General features: G+C 35.7%; 1 protein-coding gene across 4 annotated transcripts in view; it reads right to left on the bottom strand.

The window, feature by feature from the left end:
• p130CAS (Serine_rich_CAS and FAT-like_CAS_C domain-containing protein p130CAS) overlaps nt 1-15,684 on the bottom strand; it is a 118,034-nt gene that overhangs the window by 2,340 nt on the left and 100,010 nt on the right. The window contains exon 1 of one of the 4 annotated variants that reach the window (XM_067790476.1): nt 125-482. The exons of the other annotated variants lie outside the window; for them this stretch is intronic. The gene's annotated coding sequence lies outside the window, so the exon portion shown is untranslated. Of the gene's footprint in view, nt 1-124; nt 483-15,684 lie in introns of those variants that run through there. 4 annotated transcript variants of the gene reach the window in all.

A 15,684-nucleotide genomic window follows, 5' to 3' on the forward strand; every position in this document is an offset into this window, starting at 1 on the left:
TGAAACATTGATTTATGCTATAAGTCAATTAAAAGCGGAAGCATTATTCTTTCAATAGGCTTTCACACTTGCATTCAAAAGAAGTTAATCACACACAAAATATTTGACCGACTCTCACGCTCACCTACTCAGACAACACTTCCGTTGTGTATCCTTATCCCATCAATACGAGTACGAGTACGTATAAGTGCAGCAGGGAGTGTAGCGACGTAAGAAGACATCGAATCGATTTTTTTACAAACACAATTCAAGCTGGTACACAACTGGACAAACTTATATTTCCAGGCATGTTGTAATAATTATCGTCTTCTACTTAACTCTATGATTACCTTATTTTGTGTGAATTCATTACAAAAACTACAAAAGTACAAAACATTTTTTGTTTTAAAATTTGTTCGCCTTAAATCAAAGCGCTTTCCTTCTGCAAATATTGCAGTCTGAAGTCATCGGCAGTGCTTCGAAAAAAATATCGCCTCCGTTTGCTTAATGATACGAACAGCCACGGTGTAAAGTCACTACTATCACTCGGTTGTCCAGACAACCGTTGCATAACCTGCCCGTATCGTTGTATGAACTCCGAGTCCAAATTAAGCGCATGCGTCACCTAGATGGCGCTACAAACGCTAAGATCCCAATATATTTCTATTATGCTCGGAGCAAGGACCTTCACAGCATATCCTTGTCGTCAACATATACACAAAACAAACATATTGTATATGTATATGTTTTGTACGTAAACAACAAAGTGCAATTCATGTCACTGCCAAGGTAATGCAAGAAGTGGTATGTCCTCTGAGGCTCTGCCTTGCCGGTTTGGCTTTTTAATGCACATTATTCTCGATAAAGTCACGTAGGGTCGTAGTCGCCGTGCCACATGAACTGCATGCACCTCATGGTTGTACAAAGACATGCAACAGTGGAATTATGTTATGTGCATTGGTGTATGTAAAGAATACTTGTGTATGTTTGTGGGCTTCTTTGTTTTCATTTCAAAATAAATCACTTTGTATTTCGCTAATTAGACAAAGGCTTTGGTAGGAAATGCTCAAGGCCAGAACAACAATTATTGTGATAATTATTGTTTTTTTTTTTCATTTTTATACATATCCATATCAAAAACCAGAACTTATGTTATAAAATAACTCCGTCTCTTCGCAAGAATTAAAAGCTTCCTAGAACATATGCTACTATTATTGCTTAGTCTGCGAGCGCAGGATCTGCACTCAAGGTAAACAAATCTGCAGTGAGCGTACTTACGGCTGTCATCACAGGTAATTGCGCTATTTCATCGACGCTACGACGGTGGCGCATACCAATAAGCTCCCTCTGCAGAAACTGCCGGAATTAGGAGTGGAGCAGTCGATTCATAATTTTCTCAGCCGATGTCAAGGACTGCAGACAAGACAACGCATATTTCCAGGGGCACGGTTTTTCGACAGTCTGTAGTAGGTTAGAAAGCTTTTATAATTCGAAATTTGTATGAAAATGTCATTCTAAAAAGCTTTATAAACCTCTCTTATTTTTTATGAATAAGGGGGGATTAGGGCCATTGTGAATTAAGCTAGAAATACATATTTACGTATGACGAAGGGTGACAATTCAGGAAATTTTTTTTAAATTGTGTCCATATTTGGCCGGGGTTTTGAGTCAAGATGTTATCCAGTCGGATTTGGTCCTGTTTGGATTATATGTTTCGGAATTCTGAATATCAGGATTGGGCTTATGTAATGACCTATTGAAATTCTCGCCGTATGTTGCCAACAACATTTCTTCCTCAGGCATTTCAATGCTGTCAGAGTTTTTACTCCTTACACTACTCCTAATACAGGCTGGTGGACATTCCGGTGACAGCCGGGCATGATGCGTCATTTTAGTGTTAGATAAGTACTTTTGTCAAAAAAGCTTTTCTTAGGAAAATAGTTTTAATCTCGTCTAACAAAAAGAACCCGTATCTAGTAATAACGGTTGTACTTGTCAATATCCGGACGTATTTGGGATATTCATTTTAAGAATTTTTTACAATTAACGTTTTTTTGCATCAAACTAAAATTGCACTTCAAAATGCCGCCTCTTGACAATGTTGGCTTATCAAATATGCATTTTTTTTTTTAGAAATGACAACACCACTAATTATTTCATGTTTACCCAATTATGTAAATGCTCAAATTTTAATGCGTATTTAGGTAAATACTTTACATCTAATTCATCTACTTTGGTATACCACAATTCCGGTAGCACCCTTTTCAGTTACCCTTCCCTATTGGCATTCTGCTAATTTTAGTTATTTCGTGCCACAATAATTGACGCGTAACACGAGTCATATTTCACCGCCCCGCAAGGACTTCCTTTGCATTTCAAAATAGATTCAGCAAAAGGCAACAAAAAAAATTGAAACCGACATGCAGATGCTCAAATAACAGCTGCCAAAATTTCAAACATCCAAACGTAACTAATTTTCTATTGACTATAAAAGGCTGAGGGGTAACAGTAAAAGTAATGAAAAAGGAAAGTAACCGCGGGCAAATGCAATTTTTGTTTTGTTGCCTGCCATTTGAAGATCAATAGAATTCGATAAAACTCTTGCAATGATGCAATACAAACGACATCTGCACTCAAGTGTCGGAGACAAACAAATGTTTGAATAGGAAAGACAATGGCAAATGTGTTGAAGCAATGCGCGTTTAAGGGGTAAACAAGAAATTTTTGAAACTATAAAACGAATTAATTGCATACTTCAAAATGACGAAAATGCGTTGAGTTGATTGCTGTAAAGAGTGAATGGCATAAGCGAAATGCGGTTTATTGTTGAATCCAAATAAAAATAATGATGAAAGTGAAATGATATTTGTTGCCATCTGAGAAAGTCAATAAGAGTATTAGAGTTTGAGTCAAAATTATTAGCGGTCTTTAATTTAATAAATAGCCGTTAGAGATGCGTTGAAAAAAGGAAACGACATTCCCATGAAAAGCTTTGATTCCATGGAATTAATGGCGAATTTAACAAAGTTATTGTGGAATGACAGCCCTTGGCCGGGGAGTGAAAAAAATAGTCACTCCAGTACTTAAAATCTTCATGGAGTTAATGGCGAATTAAGCGGAATTGTTCTGAAAATCCGTGGTCGCGTACAGTCTGTCCAGTCTGTCTAATCGATACAACGTCAGTTTTTTTATTCGAGCAATGGGAAAGAAAAATATAAATTCCGTTATTTTCTTCGCAACTTGCATTATGTATCTGGGTCGTGCTTTAATGACTGGTGGGAAGTTTTGACTCGACTCTGACTCAAACTTTGAGTAATTTATCTTTAACTAGTACTTACAGATCTTTTAAAATTGAAAGGCAAATACTCACTTGATATGAAGCTAATGAAATATAAACTGAGTTGTGTAAATTACACGAAAAATTACCATTTTCTAAGCGTGACGGGTGAGACTAGAGATTACTAGGCTATTTAAGAAGATCACTTCGCTTTCCAAATCTCAGAAAAACTATACATTTTTTTAAAATTTGGCTGCATTTAAATTTTTATATGAGAAACTAAAATTCAATTTATACCTTAAGGTAACTTGTATATTTACCAAAGAAAAAACAGCAGCTTTAAAAAGTAAAAGAAAGTAGCATTGGAATCGCGGCTACCTAGACAAAGTTGGTCATTGCGTAGCAATTCACGAACGTCATCCCTGTTTTGCGAAATCAAGTGTTCTTTCCCCCCTTCTCACAAATCTGTGGAAATCTACGCAGCCTTTGCTGCAAAATGCGGATGAAGATATGAAGGTACGCTTCTTGGGGCACATCTTCCATATGTATAATATAACCTAACTAGCGAATCGTTTAGGCTAATATTCGTTGCTCTATGATCATATCTGCATAAAGCCCAGAGCCTGCTCACCATGAAACCTCTTTCAACACTCGCCGTCGGCATCACGGATAGGATCATAAATCTTCTGGAAGACTTTTATTTTTTTCGCACCGTCCATGACTCCAAGCCATATCACTATGAAGAGAGACTTATATCCAGCTTTTTTTTTTACTGAAAGCTTACCGCTATTACTCATCTGAAAATGTATTGTAAATCCAGATAATGTTAATAGCTATTTGTTTATGGGCAAACAAACGATTTCACTGTTTTGCTAATTCGATGAACACTCGTAAACAAAACAAAGTCACACATTTGTGCTGTTACAATGAACAAGAGCACTTTGACGAATTTCGAATATTCAATTTGCGCAAATGTTGATATCTACAATTATTGTAATTCCGATAACAATCATTGAGTCGATAAAGGCTTATATCATAAAAAAAACCATTAAAAATTGAAATTCTGATATCATTTACCTTTATATCACTTGCATGTACCTATATATACTTACATACATACATAATGTTCACATATCTACTCATTCTACCTCCACGACTATTTGGATGCCCTAGTTTTGAATTATAAAAGCCAACTAATAAAAACTTATATTCCTATCCATGACATATTTGGGCTAAATGAGGCGTAACGGCCGATGTGAATATGAGCGTGACGTGACTTTTCATTTTCTCCTTACTTGAAGGCGGCACAAAAACTCATCAGCGCTAAAAGCTAATTGATCACACCTTCTGAATATTACTTTTTTAAGTTTCACAAAATATCGCAGGCAACGCCAAACATTAAAAAACTTAGCAGTTTGATGACTTGTTATTAAATTTTAATTGGCACTTAAGAGTTAGCGCCATTGTACTTTAAATGCCGGCGGTAAATATAGGATTTGTTTTTTTTTGAAAGAAAACTAATTCATTAGATATTTTGGATTTGGCTTGAAATTGAAAGTAAATGTGGGTTTATATTCAGCGTGACCTTTTGAATGAGTTGGTTTAGTTGTTAAATAAGAAGAATCGTTTTTATTAAAATAATTTTAAATCGACCACAAATTCTTCTGATTCCCATTTGTAAATGGTGGGAAGAAATTCATGATACCTAACGCTAATTTCACTTGATTCTGAACAACTTATCATGTTTTTGTTTTACTGTGCAAAGTCCATAATCAAATTTTATACTACCAACTTTCCTCCACTTCAAAGAACAAGGGACTAAACCGTCCTAAAGGAACTGGTTCGATATACATAGCTGGGGCATGCAATATAGACCCCTTAGCGATATTTCAATGGCTAAATCGCAATGCTGAACCCGGTGTCAAAAATTTCAGAGTATTTTATGAGATTTCAATGTCAGGCGTCAACGTTTTTATTGAACAAAATGGTGACGAAATCTATATTTTTTTCGAGGGGAGTATTCTTCATTCTGGGAATGATATGCCAGAACAGTTGGCCAGAATGTGCTCTGAGAGAATACGGGACTGTCCACACCATATGGGATTGCTGACAGGCTGTCACACAAACACATGACTGTAATCATAACCTGCCCTTTTTTCCTTGAGGATGAGACGACCGAACTTTTTCGTGCATCTGAACATCCCTTGTTGAAACAGGTAAAAGGCCTCTGAAATAGATGTGTGAGGCGAATCCATGAATTCTTTGAGAAAACTTACTAGAGGTAAGTGACTTTGTTCAACCTAAAAATGGATCACAGTAAATCGCAACGACAGCTTTCATGAAATCATCGTGACTGTGGCGACATCTGCGTCTCGTTCGCAATGATTATTATCAATAAAAGCAATCACAGACCCAATGAAAACTTTCGTCTCAGCAACAATTAGCTGTGAAAATTTGAACCAATGAGCCTGTGATTTGTACTCTTTCTATTACTTTATATTCGAAGTAAGCTGCAACTGCTTCATACATATGTATATTGCTACATAGCATAGCACTGTTCTGTTAAAGTCACTGGTAAATATCAATGTGACTGGTAATTCACAGTTGCAAATCACGCTGTTCCTCAAAAATCGTAGAATTTTATTATATCGGGATTGGGTTTTAAGTATTTAGTTTTAGAAATAGAACCTCTTGACTGTTTGTATGTACAGGAAATGAATACCTAAGCAAACATTTTCCTCGACATTGTATTTAGACTCATTATTGAATCTTGTAGTATATTCAATTCTAAGATTCCAGCTTCAGGTAACAAAGGTACAAACGAATCACTTAAGTATTGTTTCACAACACGCTGAAGCTGTCGTGCTACAAAATGAAATATTATTTGTGCGACTTCTTTCTTTCTTTCCAACATAAAGTACGCCTAGAAAACATATCGTTTATGGGTTTGTACAATGGCCTTCTCAATGCTGTTACTCCGCGACATATTTCCATAATGTACGAATCAGTAGAAATAGCACGCACGTCCGATTTGGTAAAATTTTCTCTCACACATGGCCGTAGCAAGCTACATACAAGTAGGTAGGAATTCGTAGAGCTCAAAAGAAGGATAGAGCGCTGGAAGACGGGTCAGCATGCCAAACGGTCTGCCATACTGACGGCTAAACTGTAAAGTACAAGAAGAGGCGGGATGTAAGGTGGAGGTTGGCAGTTAACGAGCATCAACATCATCATGCACCACGGTACAACGGACTCACGTCAAAACAAAATTCAGCTACAAAAGATGTTGTCTTACTGTGTTTGTTATTGAAGTCATTGCCTTTATTTTTGTTGTCGTTGTTGCTGTGACTATTATTGCCAACTGAGCCTCGTACTCATATGTCCGTAAAATATTGGTACAAGTATTCTTCATATGGCTGCTGTTCAGAAAATAAAGAGCATTTACGGGTTATACGCAATTGTATAAATTTATAAAATACAATTGCACACACACACATGCTTGAACGCGTGCACAAATGTTTCTGTGCAATACCCGTACTTACTCACTATAGCTGGCAACGTCTGCATTTGGTCAAGCACTTAGCCATTTTTAGGCAACAAACAACTGTCATGTTATGAGCCACACAATCCATTTTAGCAATGGCGGCAACAACACCGCCTGTGGTCAATCGCCAGTAGCAACATCATACAGAAGTTCAACAGCAGCTATTTGGAAGCTATGGATCTCAACGCTTCGCGACGTGACAAGAGACATCAGTTGCAGGTCGCGATGGTGATAGCTACAGCAATTAAAACTCATATGTGTACAATACTTATATATATATGTGTACATACATATATATACTTGAAATATTGAGTGGTAGTTAGCATTTATGTTTGGAAATCTCTTCCCAAATACGCCAGCATTCTATTTAGCCCCACTAAATGTTAGTTGGCTTCAGCCGCTGCTTGCCCATGTGTGGACTCAAGGGACGCATCGTTTTGCCAATAAAACCAAATATCACTCGCTTACTACAATGGGCACACAGTGAGGAATTTCGAAAGCAGTTGACTTTAAATCACAAGTTTTTCGGCTATAAATACATAGATCTTGAGAAAGAAAAATATTTATACTTATCTGATACATCATCATTATCCCTGTTTTGCGATAACTAACCCTAATAGACAGCATCAAACTCGCATAACATTACCTAGATAGCAATGTCTTCTACTATGCCCACTTTTACGTTAATTTGAATTTAACTTCCGTCGAAGTACGCCGTTAGTATCATGTACAGGGTCACAAATCTTCCGAAGAACTTTTCTCTCGAATTCGCCAAGGGCACTTCCATCTTTTCTTGACACAGTCCATGATAACGGGCCAGATACATCAGGGGGCAGGACGAAGGATTTATATAGAATAATTTTTGTTCATCGGGAAGGGGAATATATATCTCAATTAACTTAAAAGCGTTGTGTTTTTAAGTGAGGAGTTTTTAGCTAATTTGCCGGGTGCTACTTAAAATTTCTTCCTAAAAAATAGTTTCATGCCGACCGCGGAATGTACTAAAGTGGGTAACTGAGATAAAAGGCATTGAGGAACAGGCACGTAATATTTACTACCACTCACATAACAATCTATAATTAAGAATATACTGCCTAAAAAAAGAGCTGCGTAGAATACGCGTCGTACCTGAAAGTAGTTTTATGACTGCAAAAAAATGTCCCAAATGTCCCACTGTGCGGCGGCAGCAGCAACAGTGCCATCACAAATAACGACGTCACTGCGTGAATTGTTTTGTTCGGCTACTCATGTATTTATTTATTTATCTTTTTTAAAAAACATTGATCTGCATTTTTGCGCTATAAAAAGCGGGTTTTTTAAGATATTTTTTTTTTAAATCTATGCAATTCCTATGAAAACCATGCAACGCTCTATCACTTTGGCTTGTGTGTGGGCTGCTCAATTACTCAATCTGCATTTCCGCTCCAAATTCTTAACTTTACATTTTATTCTGACCAGTTTTTATCACCTTTTCGGCCAACGCATAGCAAGTCAGCTCATTCACATTAAATTCCGAAAAAAATATGCAATAAAGAATAAAAAATTTTAAAAAAAATTATTAACACCAAAAAAAAAAAAAAATATTTCTACGTTCAATGAAAAAGTCGAAGTTTTTCAGCAAAGTGCAAGTGGGCGTTAAATTTTGAGCGACGAATGCACTCGATGCCGTGTTAAATACAAATGAAATTTTTCGAAGCATAATATTTTTTATTCTTTTTTGTGTGTGCAAATTTTAACGGTTAAGCGTGAATGATATGACTGTTAGAATGCAAAAACAACACAAACGACAAGGTTGAAATATGTTTAGAAGGTTTTTTAAATTGAGTGCATTGGTTGCAACAAGTGCAAAAAGCGAATATAACGGCAAAAAATGACACTTTGACAGCCGCTGATAAACAAATTATGTACAAAAGCTTCACAATTTTTTCGACTTTTGTACTTAAACAATGATGTTTTCACTCCAATTTCACGGTGTTGTGAGACAGGACGTAACTCTTTAGCTCACGACATTATATTTTTAATTCTTTTTTAATTTTTAGAAAATTAAACAACTAAAAGAAATTAATAATAGTTGATGTTATAACTGTTAGTACCACTTTAACGCATGATAAAAACATTTACAAGGTGTAACCGTTTCTGGCATTGTTGACGTTCCCGCAATAAAAAATTTTTAAATTTCTCAATTGCACATATGCATATATATGTTTTTTCTAAATAAACAAAACAAATTTGAATATTTTATTTTGTTAATTTTTTGATTTCCTTTTGTTTGTAGATTGATTTTTATATATTACTAGAAGACCCGGCAGACGTTGTTCTGCCCTAAATTTGGCCTATCTGCATACATTTTAATACGCTTTTTCCGTCTAACTCTGCCCTACCCCTCTACACTTTTTCCTAATCTTTTTATTCACTCCTCCCTCTGTCTTTTTCGCTTTATCTCCATCTTCGTCTCATTCTATCTCCTTCTCTCTTTTCTCTTCTCTCAAGTTTTTCTCCTTTTTCTTCATCTCTTATTGCCAGTCCCAGAGGGTGGTATGTATTTTGTTCCGGTCGCATCCCGAATCTCAGTCCCAGTCCCACTCCGAGTCTCAGTCTCAGTCCCAGTCCTAGTCCCAATCCCAGTCCCAGTCCGTCTCTGGTTTACTTCCGGGAAAAAAGCATCGTAAATACTAATATAGGCAAATTTATATACGAAATTTCAGGCAAATCGAATAGGACGTATGTAAATAGGTATGTGGGTATTATTAATTCTGGTCTTTATTTCGGCTTCGCATGCATATTTATCAGTTTTACCAGGTTGATGCGACTAAATCGAATATCACAATGAACTTTAGAGCTCTCAGCAACAGCTTTAATTTGATATCCATAATACACACACATTCTAGGGGTATCCGGGTCCATGTTTTGGCCTATATCTCGAGACCCTAGTCACTCAGCGGTATAAAACTTACTCTGTATTATAGCACACATCAACAGCTTCAATTTGATATCCATAATGTAAAAACACATTCTAGGTGTATCCGGGTCCACGTTTTAGGCTATATCTCGAGACCATAGCCTCCCAGTAGTATGAAAATTATCCTGTACTATAGCACTCATCAACAGTTATTATTTGATATCCATATTGTATAAACACAATCGAGGGGTACCCTTTTCCAAGTTTCGGGCTATATCTCGAGACCCTAGCCTCCCAGTTGTATGAAAATTATCCTGTACTATAGCACACATCAACAGCTTTCATTTGATATCCATATTGTATAAACACATTCTAGGGGTACCCGGGTCCACGTTTTAGGCTATATCTCGAGACCATAGCCTCCCAGTTGTATGAAAATGTTCCTGTACTATAGCACTCATCAACAGTTATTATTTGATATCCATATTGTATAAACACATTCTAGAGGTACCCGTGTCCACGTTTTGATCTCAAGACCCTAGGCACGTAGCGAAAAAAGGTAGACGTTGACCGATTTTCAGACCTACCCAATATGCTCACAAAATTGCATGAGAATCGGTTCAGCCGTTTCGGAGGAGTTAAGCCTCTAAAACCGTGACAGAAGAATTTTATATATTAGATATTGCGTAAAAACTTCAAAAAATAAATAATGGCCGACCAGAAGAGAGAAAGGTTATACCCTTGTAAGTGTTTTTATCGTGCTTTGACAAACTTGACATCACAATTACGGATACAATTTTTCAAATGCTGAAAAAGCATTGCCACCTCAACAAAATTATGGTTTGGAAATTTTTAATTTTATAAGGTACTTTTAATCAACCAAAATTATTAACACCGAATTAAAAAAGTAAAGCAATATCTGTATCCTACTGTAAGGAGAACAGTGCTTCTTAAACTCTGATTTCTTCACCGGGAGACCACCCTGCAAACCACGGCTTAGAACTTTATCCAATAATACAAAAAGAATCGAAATTTTTTGTTTGAATAACTGTACCAATAAAAATTAAAACTTTTCCAGAATCCTTTCTTTCAGATCAGCCATGGCTAATGTTTTAAAACCACATCGAACCCTCCTTAATTGTAAAGAGAAGTTCGCCCAACGCAACTTTACTGTGTTTGAGGTTCAACTAAAAGTCTCGCCCTAACATTGATTTGTTTTATAAAAAAATCGAAGTATAATCCACACTATGTGCCCTTCCACCTATCAACTTGCCGACAAAATTTTGCTAAAAATAATCCTTTGCGGAATTGGTGCTCGCACTATAATGATTTGTATAATTATATCAGCATGGAATACTCTTTTACTGCTTTGCATAATTCAATACTCTCATATCTGACCTGATTGTTAATTAAAATAACAACAAATTTAATTCAAACAAATTATGTACAAAAGCTTCACAATTTTTTCGACTTTTGTACTTAAACAATGATGTTTTCACTCCAATTTCACGGTGTTGTGAGACAGGACGTAACTCTTTAGCTCACGACATTATATTTTTAATTCTTTTTTAATTTTTAGAAAATTAAACAACTAAAAGAAATTAATAATAGTTGATGTTATAACTGTTAGTACCACTTTAACGCATGATAAAAACATTTACAAGGTGTAACCGTTTCTGGCATTGTTGACGTTCCCGCAATAAAAAATTTTTAAATTTCTCAATTGCACATATGCATATATATGTTTTTTCTAAATAAACAAAACAAATTTGAATATTTTATTTTGTTAATTTTTTGATTTCCTTTTGTTTGTAGATTGATTTTTATATATTACTAGAAGACCCGGCAGACGTTGTTCTGCCCTAAATTTGGCCTATCTGCATACATTTTAATACGCTTTTTCCGTCTAACTCTGCCCTACCCCTCTACACTTTTTCCTAATCTTTTTATTCACTCCTCCCTCTGTCTTTTTCGCTTTATCTCCATCTTCGTCTCATTCTATCTCCTTCTCTCTTTTCTCTTCTCTCAAGTTTTTCTCCTTTTTCTTCATCTCTTATTGCCAGTCCCAGAGGGTGGTATGTATTTTGTTCCGGTCGCATCCCGAATCTCAGTCCCAGTCCCACTCCGAGTCTCAGTCTCAGTCCCAGTCCTAGTCCCAATCCCAGTCCCAGTCCGTCTCTGGTTTACTTCCGGGAAAAAAGCATCGTAAATACTAATATAGGCAAATTTATATACGAAATTTCAGGCAAATCGAATAGGACGTATGTAAATAGGTATGTGGGTATTATTAATTCTGGTCTTTATTTCGGCTTCGCATGCATATTTATCAGTTTTACCAGGTTGATGCGACTAAATCGAATATCACAATGAACTTTAGAGCTCTCAGCAACAGCTTTAATTTGATATCCATAATACACACACATTCTAGGGGTATCCGGGTCCATGTTTTGGCCTATATCTCGAGACCCTAGTCACTCAGCGGTATAAAACTTACTCTGTATTATAGCACACATCAACAGCTTCAATTTGATATCCATAATGTAAAAACACATTCTAGGTGTATCCGGGTCCACGTTTTAGGCTATATCTCGAGACCATAGCCTCCCAGTAGTATGAAAATTATCCTGTACTATAGCACTCATCAACAGTTATTATTTGATATCCATATTGTATAAACACAATCGAGGGGTACCCTTTTCCAAGTTTCGGGCTATATCTCGAGACCCTAGCCTCCCAGTTGTATGAAAATTATCCTGTACTATAGCACACATCAACAGCTTTCATTTGATATCCATATTGTATAAACACATTCTAGGGGTACCCGGGTCCACGTTTTAGGCTATATCTCGAGACCATAGCCTCCCAGTTGTATGAAAATGTTCCTGTACTATAGCACTCATCAACAGTTATTATTTGATATCCATATTGTATAAACACATTCTAGAGGTACCCGTGTCCACGTTTTGATCTCAAGACCCTAGGCACGTAGCGAAAAAAGGTAGACGTTGACCGATTTTCAGACCTACCCAATATGCTCACAAAATTGCATGAGAATCGGTTCAGCCGTTTCGGAGGAGTTAAGCCTCTAAAACCGTGACAGAAGAATTTTATATATTAGATATTGCGTAAAAACTTCAAAAAATAAATAATGGCCGACCAGAAGAGAGAAAGGTTATACCCTTGTAAGTGTTTTTATCGTGCTTTGACAAACTTGACATCACAATTACGGATACAATTTTTCAAATGCTGAAAAAGCATTGCCACCTCAACAAAATTATGGTTTGGAAATTTTTAATTTTATAAGGTACTTTTAATCAACCAAAATTATTAACACCGAATTAAAAAAGTAAAGCAATATCTGTATCCTACTGTAAGGAGAACAGTGCTTCTTAAACTCTGATTTCTTCACCGGGAGACCACCCTGCAAACCACGGCTTAGAACTTTATCCAATAATACAAAAAGAATCGAAATTTTTTGTTTGAATAACTGTACCAATAAAAATTAAAACTTTTCCAGAATCCTTTCTTTCAGATCAGCCATGGCTAATGTTTTAAAACCACATCGAACCCTCCTTAATTGTAAAGAGAAGTTCGCCCAACGCAACTTTACTGTGTTTGAGGTTCAACTAAAAGTCTCGCCCTAACATTGATTTGTTTTATAAAAAAATCGAAGTATAATCCACACTATGTGCCCTTCCACCTATCAACTTGCCGACAAAATTTTGCTAAAAATAATCCTTTGCGGAATTGGTGCTCGCACTATAATGATTTGTATAATTATATCAGCATGGAATACTCTTTTACTGCTTTGCATAATTCAATACTCTCATATCTGACCTGATTGTTAATTAAAATAACAACAAATTTAATTCTGTTTTTGTTTAGAGTTGAATTTAATTTTTAAAGTTCTTATGTATTTAATCCTAATGTTAGCTTTTAAATTTACAAATATTTTGTTATTGAATTATATTATTTTTAGTAGTCGACCGCGTTGTGTCTGTTGTTGACTTTAAATAACATAAAAATAAAATAAAAATTATTTTATTTATTCTTTGAATGAACAAAAAAACAATAAATTTAAATTACACAAAGCAGACAAATTTTTAAATATTGGCTGAAAAAAAATTTAAATAACAGCATCTATAGAAACTTTTCTCTAAGGGTGCAAAATTAGCAATAGAACGCGTTGGCATGGAATGCTCCACATGTGCATAGGGTTTCCCGTAATTTGCGTGGCAACCCTACTAAAAATATTTGTATTGAAAAACTATACGGATACTTCTGTGGAAAATTTGAAATGTGAATGTTATCTATACACAATATTTCTTCAAAATACAATGCGGGATATACCTCAAATCAGATCTTGGCCGACCTTCTTTATACAATGAGAAATATATATATAAAAATAATTGTAGGTGGCAACTCTATTTCTATTAAAATACGACGTAAAGTATCTTTCGTTTGACATCCATTTTGGAATTTCCCATTCAAATTAACCAAAAATTCAAGTAGGTGGCAACCTTTAGAAGACAGTGTTGCCATCACATTAGAAAGTCTTAGAATATGACACCCTATATACACAAAAAATTAAACAAAAATTTGTTGAGCAGTTTAAAGTACCTTTCGTTTGATGTCCGTATTGGCATATCTCCATAAATATGAAAAAGTGGGCATTATTTTAAAGACTTCCCCAGTGGCAACACCATTTTGTGTGAGATTTTTATTTTTTATTTTTAATTTAAATATCTTTAATTACAACAGTCGCTTTTACGACAAGAGTCGAGATGTAAATTCAATTAAGAATTTTAAAATAAATTTGCTTACTCTTAAAAGTAATTCATATTTTCATCATGACTATTATCCATTACATAATTTATTCATTTTAATTTGAATGCGACATCAAAACGCCCGAACTGACTTGCAAGTGCACGACAAATTGTTGCCAGCAGAAGCAATTTTCCATTACATTGTCTCTCGCTTAAGTTTATTTGTTTACGAATTTAAATAACTTCTGGCAATTTGCCGATAATTTTTCAAAGTTATTATAGTCAACGACACGCTCACCAGTTCCATCTGTAGCAATCAGTGTCAAAGCATTTAACTATTTGCCAAGGAATGCATTTTGTTTTAATATCGGTGGTGTGCGGGCGGTAAATAGACATTGTAATTGGAAAACTTATTTACCTTTTTGTGGTACGAACAAAGTAATATTGAAGTGTTTACTGAGTGTATTTATAATGAATTACAATAAGATATCCGTGTTTAAATATTTGTAAAATGAACTAAGTTGGTTGTGACATAAGATTGTCTAGATAATAACTTATTTATCCAAGGAAGCAGGCTTCTGGACCAAACCAAAGAACATAAGCAATCGAAGAAACATACGCAGTATAGCAAAAAGGTGACATGACACCGTTAAAAAATCAAAAGTCCTTAGCTTGGACTCCCAGTATAGGAGGAATTTCTGAAATATTTAATAATAATACGTCTTATGCGACTATGGTTGGCTTCGAAAAGACCTATAAATATTCTTCGTGGTGCGAATAATTCAATTTTTTGAGTTAAAAACTTTGCAAAATATCACTCATTCGATTAAAAAACGAACGAAATCTGCGCAGTCTCAGATTATGGAACATGATCAAAATAAATTTCATTACGAGAGGAAGATAGTTTAATGCTAGACTGATCAGCCTACCGCCGTTCTTGCTAAAACCGATGGCACGCCTGATCGATCTATGCTAACGCAGTAGCATTAATAGGGAGCCATTAACAACAAGCTTGTTGTAAAGCAGGTCCACCGAAACAGGTCCTCAATCGGTTGTCAAACTGATAAAGGGGTCACACTTCTTTTTTATTGTTTTGTTTAGTATTCGATAATAAAGAGGTCAGGTGGGAGTTTAGGTGTCATGTCTACTCGGACACTCAGGTAAAGGGATAGGCTTCAAAACTGTGCGGTCGAGCATAATCTTCTCGGTCGCGATCCCA

This window comes from Eurosta solidaginis, chromosome 5 (assembly GCF_040869045.1).
Source record: "Eurosta solidaginis isolate ZX-2024a chromosome 5, ASM4086904v1, whole genome shotgun sequence".
NCBI classification, from domain to species: domain Eukaryota; kingdom Metazoa; phylum Arthropoda; class Insecta; order Diptera; family Tephritidae; genus Eurosta; species Eurosta solidaginis.